The following is an 11,834-nucleotide window of genomic DNA, read 5'->3' as shown; positions in this document are numbered from 1 at the left end:
AACCCTCTTTCCCCCCTCCAAAGACCTGCTTGTCTTTAGACCACGACTCAAAAGACATGAACCTATATGTCCTAAAGTTAGAAAAATAAATTCAGATTTTTATTAAGTCTGCCAGTATTAATGAGAAAATGGATACAATTTGAGTTATCTTTCTTTGTGTTCAGAGGTGCTCTTACCGGCGGAGGCTTATATACAGTAGAAGTGTATACAAAATGGCATCGATTTTAAATCAACAGACTCATGTTTGATTTCAAAAATTAAATGGATTTCAAGATAAACGATGTTTTCTTAAGAGTTCATTACACTGTTCTCATCTTTTAGTTAATATGATTTTGTCATGGAACTACGGTAAACGTTGCAAATTGTGCTTATATGATAAATTGGTTAAAAACCAAAGGCCGTCTGACTGAATTTCTGTTTACAAATATTAACTAATTTTGAGGATTGTTATGACCCATCAGGTAATCCGATTACTTGCAACAACAAATTATGACACCTGCTGTGACCGTTGATTAGCACAGGGTTAATATAAACTTGTCATAATATGTCCCCAGGTAAAATTATAGATTTTTAAAAATTGATCAGAAAAACTTCAAAATCGGTAACCAATAATTTTTTCGGGTATATTTTGTGAAAATCGGGTTATTGACTTGTTTTACGATCCCGATATCGGGATTCGGGTTGAGGGATGAAAATCGGGATGATACCGCGAAAATCGGGATAGTTGGCAGGTCTGGATTTGTGGCCGTATTTTCCGTTTCGAAAGAAAGACATAACTTTATTGTTTTAAAAGATCAACACAAATTATTTTTTGTTAAATAATTTGTAATTTCTGTTTTTATAAGTATCCTAAAAATGTCTACATTTTTTATTCAGAAATAACTCATATTTATCAAAAAAACGGATAATAAATGTTAAAAAAAACCCATCATTTTTGCTATATTTATCAAATTTAAAAAAATTGCACTATTTACGTTTTCATGAAAATTTGCACACATAACCTTTTTTCTGTCAAAATATAGCCAGAGACATATGTCATGTAGGAACTACGTATAAATGTATCTCTGGTACAGCTCAGGTAATATAATAATGTATGGGTACTCGATCCCTGCGATAAAAAAAAAATCCTCAATATTTCCAAAAATTCAACATATAAACGGGAACTTCTCTACAATTTGATTTTTATCGGGGGTGGGGGAGGAGGGGGGCTATAGGATGACAAATTGTGTCCTATACATATATATTTTAGTTGTATTCTCTGTCCTGCCCTTTCTTTTTCACTCATTTGGTCCTGCTTTTCTTTAATTAGTTTAATAATATCTTGAATTACATTTCCGTAAATTGTCATCGAGGCTGCTCTTTTTTTTGCAAAGTATCCCATTCTGCCTAAAAAAAAATTAATCAAAAACTCAACAAATATCGTCATTTTTTTTTTATGTCAGAAACGTTTTGCATGGTTATATATATAATTTGTTTTTGTTTTTGTTTTATTTTTGTTTGTTTTTGTTTTTGTTTTTGAGTTATTTTTGTTTTTTTACTTCGGGGAGGGGGGTCAATTTAGTTTGTTTCAACTAATACATTATTAATTTTCTCTAGTCTAACAATCGACCGAATAAATATGAAGATTAAGGAGATATGGTGTAATTGGCGATTAGACATGTTCAATAATCCATTTTGCAGAGTTCAAGTAAGTTGATATAAGCAATTATAGGCCATATAACGTTCTTGGTTTCGTTAATGATTCGACAAACTTTCAATGGTGCATTTAGACTGCTTTTATTTTCACTTTTTTAGCATCGATTAAAATTTGTAAAAGTATTAAGGTCACAGATATCGGCGAATGCGTATTACAGGACCTATTTATTATCAACATAGCACCTACATATCTTCGTTTAAGGTTAAGTCAAGTTGGTGACTGATAAGAGATATTCCAAAATAAAGCCAAGGATGATAATGAAACGTCATTTATTATTCAGCATTTGTGTCATTTCCTTCATTTGTTCTGGGATTTGTGACAAAATAACTATAAGGGATCTTTTTAGAGCATTGCGCTCAGATACCAATGCTAAAATCGTGAACACCCTAGAGCTATATGGAGCCAACCCACAGAATGCCGACGATGGAAAAAGTAATAGTGAACTTTCAGAAGCTATTCATTTTTTGGAGACCGAAATGTTTCTGTTGACCGGTGAAACTATGACCAAGGAGGAATTGATGGTGAAAGAAATTTTAGAACTGAAACGATCTGTGTTTCTCTTAAAAAGGGCTGTGAATGGTACGACCAAAGGGAGAAGGGGTAAGTGTAACCTGGCAAGAAACATTTGTATACTTTTTAAATATAATTGTTTATTATTATTAAAACAACGTGACTTGCGTACAATGTTTATAACCGTCCAATGCATTGTAGCCCTTTTTGTACAACCTTAAATTAAAGTTAATATTCTTTATTTGCCAAAAAAAATAAGAACATGTCACTGTTTATAAAAATACTGAAAAAAATATGCAGTCCACAAAATTTGCTAAAACTTGTGCGAATAACTAGACGACAAATAAAAAATGACAGGGAAAACAAAACAAAACATACAGCAATCAGTCTGAGAGAAGATGATTACATTTTATTTATTAATTGTTAATATTGGATTTAAAATAGTTTTCAGTAAGTGCGAGTACTCTTATATCAATGCTTTGTGTTTAATGATTGATATGGAAGTATGTGTTTGTGTTTCTAGTAAGTTAAGCCTTTGCAAATGCTCTCCACAGTTTGTTCGCAGTGTTGTCCTGCTACACCATTGTCACAGTTTTGATTGAGGTCGTGATTGAGCGCTCACAAATGATTTTTAATCCCAATATCCTTAATGTGATTGTCCACAGTCAGGAGCCTGTAATCAGTGGTTCATACAATTTTTAAGGATACTTTTGGCTTTGAGAACTATTTTGATATTTTAGAATTTCGTGATATTTATACTTTATGCAAATTTAGAACCATCAACCATAAATTACCCATTGAGATAGGGAGATGAACAAATATTCAGAGAGATAGACGAAATTGTAAATCATGTAATTCTAAAGATCTTGGAGATGAGTATCATTATATTATGATGTGCACAGAGATATCAGTAAAACGAAACAAACGTATTGATAAAAAATATGTAAATCGTCCAAATATAATAATGTTTAAGAAAATTATGAATTTGAATAAAAAATCTAAATTGAGAAAGCTGTGTACTTTCATTAGACCTATAAAATCCTATGTGTGCCCTCGTGGCTAACTACTATCAGTATACATTAATTGTAAATAGTGTACATATTATGTTCTGTGTATTCATGTATTTATGTCTGCATTGTTGATGTTTTGTAGTGTCTGTATACCATTTAACTGCAAAGGTTTGACAGAATAATAAAAGATATATAAAAAAAAAAAAATTTTAAAATTGTCGTTAGCTCATGTCTGTCATAATAATTGTTTTTCGCTAATTGTAATTGTTATTTAATAAGGCCGTAAGTTTTCTTATTTGAATTGTTTCACATCTTTCATGTTGGGGTTTTTTATAGATGACTATACGGTATGTTTATCATAAATTTTATAAGCCGTACGGTGACCTAAAATTGGTAATGTCTACCCCATTTGGACTCTTGTGAATATTTGTCTCACTGGCAATCCGAACATAATTATATTTGTACCGTTAACCGGGAAAAAATGGTATGAGGTAAAACGGCACAAAAAATAGTAAAATGTAAATGGCTTGATGCTAATGGTACAGCCATAGTTTGACGGGATTCATTTTTGAAGGGGTACAATAATGCTTACTTAAAATTTCAGATCTGGAAAAGCAGTTACAAATGGAAAACAGCAGTGAAAATTCTGGAGACGCTGGAATCATGGAAAATTTCAGCAGACTTGAAAATAGAATCAACTACCTAGAACATGAAAATAAGGAAAAGAATAAGAAAATATTAGAATTAGAAGACAAATTAAAAAGTTCAAATTAAATTACTTCTTTCAAAATATTGCGTTTTCAATTATTTATTATACTTAGCAGCACGCTGTGCGTATATTTGACCTGAAGACGCGAATTTGACTTTGAGATGAAGATTAGCAATAAAGGTTCATTGTCATTGCTTTTAGGGTTTTTTTTTTTACAGTCTTTACAGGGACATTAGCTACAATATATGAAAAAAAGTTTAATGAAAGTGAAATAGTGAATTTATAATTCGCTTTTAGCAGGCAGTTTAGTTCAATTTTGTCAAAAGAAGCCATGTAATATTGCTGACGAATTTCTCACTTAAAAGTGAATAATTCGACCTTATTGATGGGTTTATATGACCTTCAATTTAACCACTTATCTAGAGATTGTTTGAGCATGTATTATTAAGGGAAAAAGTGTCAACACTGAAAGTGTATAAAAACCAAACATGAACCATTTTGTTGACTAGTTAGACCAACAAAAGAAATCATTCTTATACAGGTTAAAATGATGATTAACTTATTTGTTTAACCTATAACATGGACATCTCGAAAAATTCAATTGCACGTGGTCTCAATCTTTTTATATTGTATGTGTATATCGGTTATTTGACCGTCGGCTGTCTTTGATAGTCATCTCGATGGTTAATAATATGGCGTTTAGACTATAATACACACGAAATGTTGTTATATATTATCGAGTCTATGCGTTGATAAATATCTATTTCATACTTTTTGTAATTCGGGTATTTGGTTTCAGTATATTGTAAATCAAATATGAGTATTTGAATCAAATCAGTTATTCTTAATTTGACGGTTAATGCCCCATTAAGAATTCTGGTAGCATGAATCAACTACGAACAGATATATATACTTTTTTCTTTTCAATAACTTAAATGGATATTACTATAAGAATTCCTGTTCAAACATTTTATTATAGGTCTTATTTGAGAATCTGAAGCATTAGGACCTTAATTAACCTCGGACATGGGACGGTCAATATGTACCATGACCTGGAGTATCATGTTTATTTCATGACATTCTGATTGACCTTTCTGTCGGACACAGATAAACTTCTTACGTTTGAGACTATCAGACATATATGACTGGTTCATACCATGTTTACCTTGACAATTACTTCGCGACCTCGAGCCAGTTTCAATGAATATATATTAGGCTAAACAAAAATATATAATAGCTGTGTGTCCTGCCTAGATACTTACCATTAATTCACACGCCTTCCCCGACATATTTTATACAAATATTTTGGATATTAATTAGTTATAAGTCCTTATTGCCATATTCATTTCACCATTGATGGACCCACACGGGTGCTTTGGGTGTTGGACCCCTTTCATAATGGATCATAATACGCGCTTGATATCCCTTAATGATTCTTCATAGTCTGTTTGAAATATACTAAATATTGATTTGTTTTACGGCCTTCATTCTTACTCTATATTCTTATTATCGGAAGTAGAAACAGAGGCGTTTTAAAAGGGGGGTCCCAACCCAGAGTAAAGGGGGGGTTCCAGCTATATGCTCCCATTCAAATGCATTAATCGTCCAAAAAAGGGGGTTCCAACCCCCCGGACCCCCCCCCCCCCCCCCCCTGGATCCGCCAATGAGAAAACAATTCCTATTTATTTGTTCAAGCCTTACAGTAGATATGAGTATATATATATATCATATAAAAATTAACATGCAAGGATTGGTTTTGTTATTCTGTAAACAATAATTTTGCTTGTTAAATTAAGAATATTAATACAACGCCAATGTATTGTATTGATTGTCACATGTATTAATCTGTATTATCTCCCTTACTCCATGTGTCATGATTATACATGCATGATTGATGGGTTATTTCCCTTTACTGTTTACCGCCTCACGACGATTATTAAATGTGCCTTTCTAACGATCACATGTGTTATGTTTTCTCTGCTTACTGGCGTGGTGGCAGCGGTTTAAGAAACCCACATCTCAAATAACTCAACAATTTGAACATTATTCCACTCTAGAATTAAAAGGTGAGCAGGAAAATTTGTCATTTATTCTGACTAACACGACAACATTTTCTATTGTTGTACTTAACTGATCTTTACAAAATGGCAGGCACACGTGCTCCAAAACAATGGTCACTCTCAAAAGTTGAAACAATAACATCGTTTGAAGCATGGAGACAAAACTTACAATATACCTTGTCCCTTGATCAAAACTTCGCAGCGTTCCTTGTAGATGGATTTACATGGCTGAAGAAAACCAACGCCAATCCTTTACGTGGCATTGTTGACGATGGCGAGGCGGTTGCCGAAGCTAACCGACGAACATCAGCCCAAAAGTGCACACATTTGGACCTTATGCTTGGGCAAATAGCAAATTACTGTCCGATTATTTCAAGAAACACTATAATTAAAAATTCGACATCCATTAATTCTATTTGGCAGTCAATTCGTCTACACTACGGATTTCAGTCTACTGGTGGACACTTTCTTGATTTTAATAACATCTTTTTGGAACCAGATGAGCGTCATGAGGACTTATTTCAGCGATTGGCTAGTTTTATTGAAGACAATATGTTTCGTGCCGGTGGCAATTTTCATCACCACGGAGAAGTACCTGAAGCCGACGAAGAACTATCGCCTTCTTTGGAAAACCTGATTGTACTAACTTGGTTAAGACTTATTAATCGTGACTTGCCCAACCTAGTGAAGCAGCGATATGGAACTGAGTTACGGTCAAAAACATTAGCTTCTTTGAAACCTGAAATTTCACAGGCACTTGATAGTTTACTTGACGAAATTCATTCAGCCACTGATGCCAAAGTTTTACGGGCGTCAATAAAAGACAAACATTTTGACAGAAGTGCAAAAAAGACAGGTAGTATAAGAACTGGTCGTCAAATAAAGTGTTGTATTTTATGTAAGCAAGCAGGTCGTCCGTCCCAACATTTTTTAAGTACTTGTAAATATTTACCTGATGAAGACAAACAATATATGTCCAGAGTAAGGCAATCTTATTGTACAGAAGTAGGTGATAGTGAGTCTGAGGACAATGTTGATAATGAACAAGTCTCATTTTTAAATGATAATGTAGGTCCTAGTAAGCTTAGAGTTGTATCTGCTTTAAGACGGGTGAGCACTAAACAGTCCCCTTACTTTAAGGCATTTTATAAACATTTCCCACTTGAGCTAACACTAGATACGGGTGCTGAGGTGAGTATGATAAAAGCTTCTTCCGCGGATTACATCGGCGTAACAATCAAGAAAAGCAACCATCCCGCTTTACAAGCTGACGGTGTTACCCCGTTAAATATAGTTGGTGAATGTCATTTCACACTTTCGAGAGACGGAATCTAGTTACAGTTAGAGGCCCTAGTAGTGAACGACTTGGACGTTGATATACTCGCCGGTATTCCTTTCATGTCATCGAACGACATCGCGATTTTCCCTAGCAAACATAAAATCTTAATACGCGATAAGGTAACTGTTAAGTATGGTAACCCAAACGAGGAACTTAATTCTAGTAATACTCGCGTACGTAGAACACAGGCCTTTCTTATCCGGGCTCCATCAGCAAGTTCAGTAGTTTGGCCAGGATGTTACGGCGAATACGACATTCCATCGGAAATAGAATCGGATTGCATTCTCGCGGTCGAGCCTCACACTGACGCTTCTCGTACGAAAGATTGGCCCAGTCCCCAAATTGCTCAGTCGGTCGCAGGCAAAATACGCATCGTGAATAACACGTCGGTACCGCAGTTCATACAACGAAATGAACATTTCTGTCGAGTACGACTTACGACTACCATAGACAACGCACCAGAGGCACCGGACAATATACGTGACATAAAAACAACAAACTACATAGACTCCACACATACTTCCCAATTTTTCAAACAAGTCTCTGTAGACCCAGATAATTTACTTAGTCCAGATCTCCAAACCCAGTTTAATGAACTTCTTCGAAAGTTCAGTGAAGTTTTTAGTCCTAACTTTGAAGGTTATAATGGGGAAATAGGTCCTTTTGAAGCATCTGTTAATATGGGTCCTGTCCAGCCTCCCCAACGAAAAGGTAGAATGCCACAGTATTCAAAAAATAATTTGGTAGAACTCCAAAACAAATTTGACGAATTGGAATGTAAAGGAGTGTTCCGTAAACCCGAAGACGTCGGAATTTCAGTCGAGTATATTAACCCTTCATTTCTTGTCAAAAAAGCTTCCGGTGGTTTCCGACTTGTAACAGCATTTGCCGTTGTTGGCAGATATAGTAAGCCGCAACCCTCTCTTATGCCTGACGTGGATTCCACACTCCGTACGATCGCACAATGGAAATATATAATCAAGTCTGATCTTACGAGCGCATTTTACCAAATCCCCCTGGCAAAAGATTCGATGAAGTATTGCGGAGTCGCGACCCCTTACCGTGGAGTTCGCGTATATACACGTTGTGCGATGGGAATGCCTGGTTCCGAAACGGCTCTTGAGGAACTAATGTGTCGTATAGTGGGGGATTTCTTACAAAAAGGTTGCGTAGCTAAGTTGGCAGATGACTTATTTTGTGGCGGTAATACCCCGGAGGAGCTTTTAATATACAATTGGGAGTGCGTTCTTCAGTCGCTACAAAAATCAGGAATTTGCCTATCACCTAGCAAAACTGTTATTTGCCCAAAATCGATAACAATCCTGGGTTGGATTTGGTCACAGGGTTCGATTTCCGCTAGCACACACAGAGTAGCAACACTAGCCTCGTGTCCCGTACCAGACACTGTGCGGGGTCTTCGATCATTTATCGGTGCGTACAAGATGCTAAGCCGCGTCATTCCGAATTGTTCCAATGTAATTGCCCCATTAGAAGAGAAAATAAGTGGTATAAAATCAGCTGACAAAATTATTTGGTCCGACATGCTAAGAGAACATTTCGAGTTTGCCCAAAAGTCTCTGAGCTCCCGTAAAGCCATCACGCTACCTAAATGCAGTGATCAACTGTGGATAGTCACAGACGGTTCCGTCACTAAACGCGGTATCGGAGCGACCCTATACATAAATCAGGACGGTAAAGTGTCCTTAGCAGGATTTTTCAGTGCTAAGTTGCGTAAACATCAAGTGTTGTGGCTACCGTGTGAAATCGAAGCGCTTTCCATTGCCGCTAGTGTCAAACATTTCAGTCCCTTTATTATTCAGTCAAAACTGCAAGCGAATGTGTTGACAGATAGTAAACCATGCGTACAGGGATTTGAAAAACTATGTCGCGGTGAATTTTCGGCCAGTCCGCGTGTCACATCGTTTCTTTCTGTTGTAAGCCGATACCAGGTCAGCGTCAACCATTTATCCGGTCGTGCAAATATTCCATCCGACTTTGCAAGCAGAAACGCACCCGTTTGTACAGAGCCTAATTGTCAGGTTTGTTGCTTTATATCGCGTACCGAAGATTCTGTCGTTCGAGCCGTAAGCATTCAAGACGTTCTCAATGACGAATTTCGCTAACCTTTCACCACCAGGTCGGCCTGGATTAATATTCAATCAGAATGCCCTGATCTTAGACGCACTCACGCTCATTTAAAACAAGGCACCCGGCCCTCCAAAAAACTGACAAACATTAAAGACGTCAAACGTTACCTGAATGTTGCATCAATCGCCAAAGACGGTTTGTTAGTTGTTCGGCGTTGTGATCATCTTGCTCCACCCAACGAATTGATCATTGTTCCACGTAATGTTCTTGACGGACTCGTCACCGCTCTACATATTAAGTTGGACCATCCGTCAAAACACCAATTAAACCTCATCTTAAAGCGCCACTTTTACGCTTTAGACATGCCAAAGGCGGCCGAACAGGCTAGTGACTCCTGTCACACATGCGCGTCTTTAAAACGGTTCCCTAAGAGCCTCGTCGAGCAGTCTTCAGAAGACCCACCGGACTTGGTTGGCATATCTTACGTGGCCGACGTTCTTAAGCGCAACCGTCAACTCATACTGGTCGTCACAGAAACTGTAACTTCGTACACTAGTACATGCTTTATCAAAGACGAAAAACTAGGTAGCTTGCGAGATGGGCTCATACACTTATTGATACCGTTAAAGCCTTTAAACGGTCCAAGTGTTGTCGTTCGAGTTGACCCGGCCCTGGGTTTTCGCCCTTTATGTGACGATTCATACTTAAAGCAACTCAACATATCAATTGAAATTGGCCGTGTTAAAAATCGGAACAAAAATCCAGTTGCCGATAAAGCCATCGCTGAGCTCGAAGACGAGTTACTTCGTGAGGAACACGATCATTCTCCTCTATCTGAAAATACACTAGTTATAGCTACTACGAGACTTAATTCTAGGATTCGCCAGCGTGGGTTGTCCTCCCGCGAACTATGGACTCAAAGAAGTCAGTTTACTCATGAACAGTTACCAATTTCTGACATGAACCTAATTCGCGCACAGCACGAGGCTCGAAATAAAAATCACGGATTTAGCGAAAATTCTAAATGCAGTCGACCCGGTCGTCCGACCCCTGATATTAATATAGGGGATTTGGTTTACCTTTATACCGACAGATCAAAGACCCAATCGCGAGATCGGTACCTTGTTGTAGCCCGTGATGGCGAATGGTGTTTCATCAAAAAATTCTCAGGCAATCAACTCCGCGCCTCGTCCTACAAAGTAAAACTTTCGGAATGTTATAAAGTTTTAAACACTATAAGTGCCCAGCAAAATCCAAGATATTCTCAGAATGTGTACAATGAGGAGTCTGATTCAGATGGCCATGACGAAGATAGCCTTCCTGGGCCTATCCGTGACCTACCACCAGAACGCGCGGAGCCCCCGCCTATTCTTATTTGCGAAAATATCGACGATGTTGAAAATCTGGACGAGCCGACTGCGCAACATGATAATAGTCTCGAACATGACTTGACACTTAGTAACTCGAGCACTGAACAAGATAATAAGCGCGTTCTCCGTAAGCGCTCCGAATTGAAAACGCCAGCACGGTTTAAAGATTTCATTTCCTTTTAAACTTGATGCTCACTCGTCACCTTGGGTTAATTGTTTACTTAGAGAATCAGATACAACAAAATGTACGTCGTATTTTATTTACTGCTTATTTTATGTTTACTACAATGTATATGCTAAGTATTTTTTGCTTAACTACTTATATAGTAATATGAATTTGATGAAAATATACAGACTTTAAAAAAAATGGAAAGAAAAAAAAATGTCAGAATTATTTTGTTTCTTATTGATAGCTATGTGTTTAGTTTATGCATATTGATAACATTTATTTTTATTCATGTTCTTATAATAACAGAGATTATTAGTTGACAATTGTAAAGAGAGAGAGAGGGAGACTTTAAAGGAGAAAAGAAGTTGCGCCAATGTATTGTATTAATTGTCACATGTATTAATCTGTATTATCTCCCTTACTCCATGTGTCATGATTATACATGTATGATTGATGGGTTATTTCCCTTTACTGTTTACCGCCTCACGACGATTATTAAATGTGCCTTTCTAACGATCACATGTGTTATGTTTTCTCTGCTTACTGGCGCAAAACTAAAACAACATAATGTTGAACTAAATTCTCTGCACGCATGATATATAAAGATTAACCGATAATGTCTGTTCAAACCCTTGTGTTCCAAAACTGTTAAAGGCAAATATTACAAGTACCAAACGTTGAAAAATCATTACAAACGGAACAAATAAACAACAAAAAATCAAGAAAAAAAAACCCACAAAAAATCAAAAGGAATGAATATACTATACCTACATTGTATGGAACACTTTTTCGTCATTGATAATTACAATGCAACAGATAATCACTTAAAATCAAATTATACCAATCTCAAAATTATACCTAATCATTTCCAAAAAATCATAGA

This window comes from Mytilus edulis, chromosome 10, assembly GCF_963676685.1.
Source record: "Mytilus edulis chromosome 10, xbMytEdul2.2, whole genome shotgun sequence".
Lineage (NCBI taxonomy): Eukaryota > Metazoa > Mollusca > Bivalvia > Mytilida > Mytilidae > Mytilus > Mytilus edulis.
The sequence above is the reverse complement of the archived record's forward strand: the minus strand, read 5'-3'. Positions refer to the sequence as shown.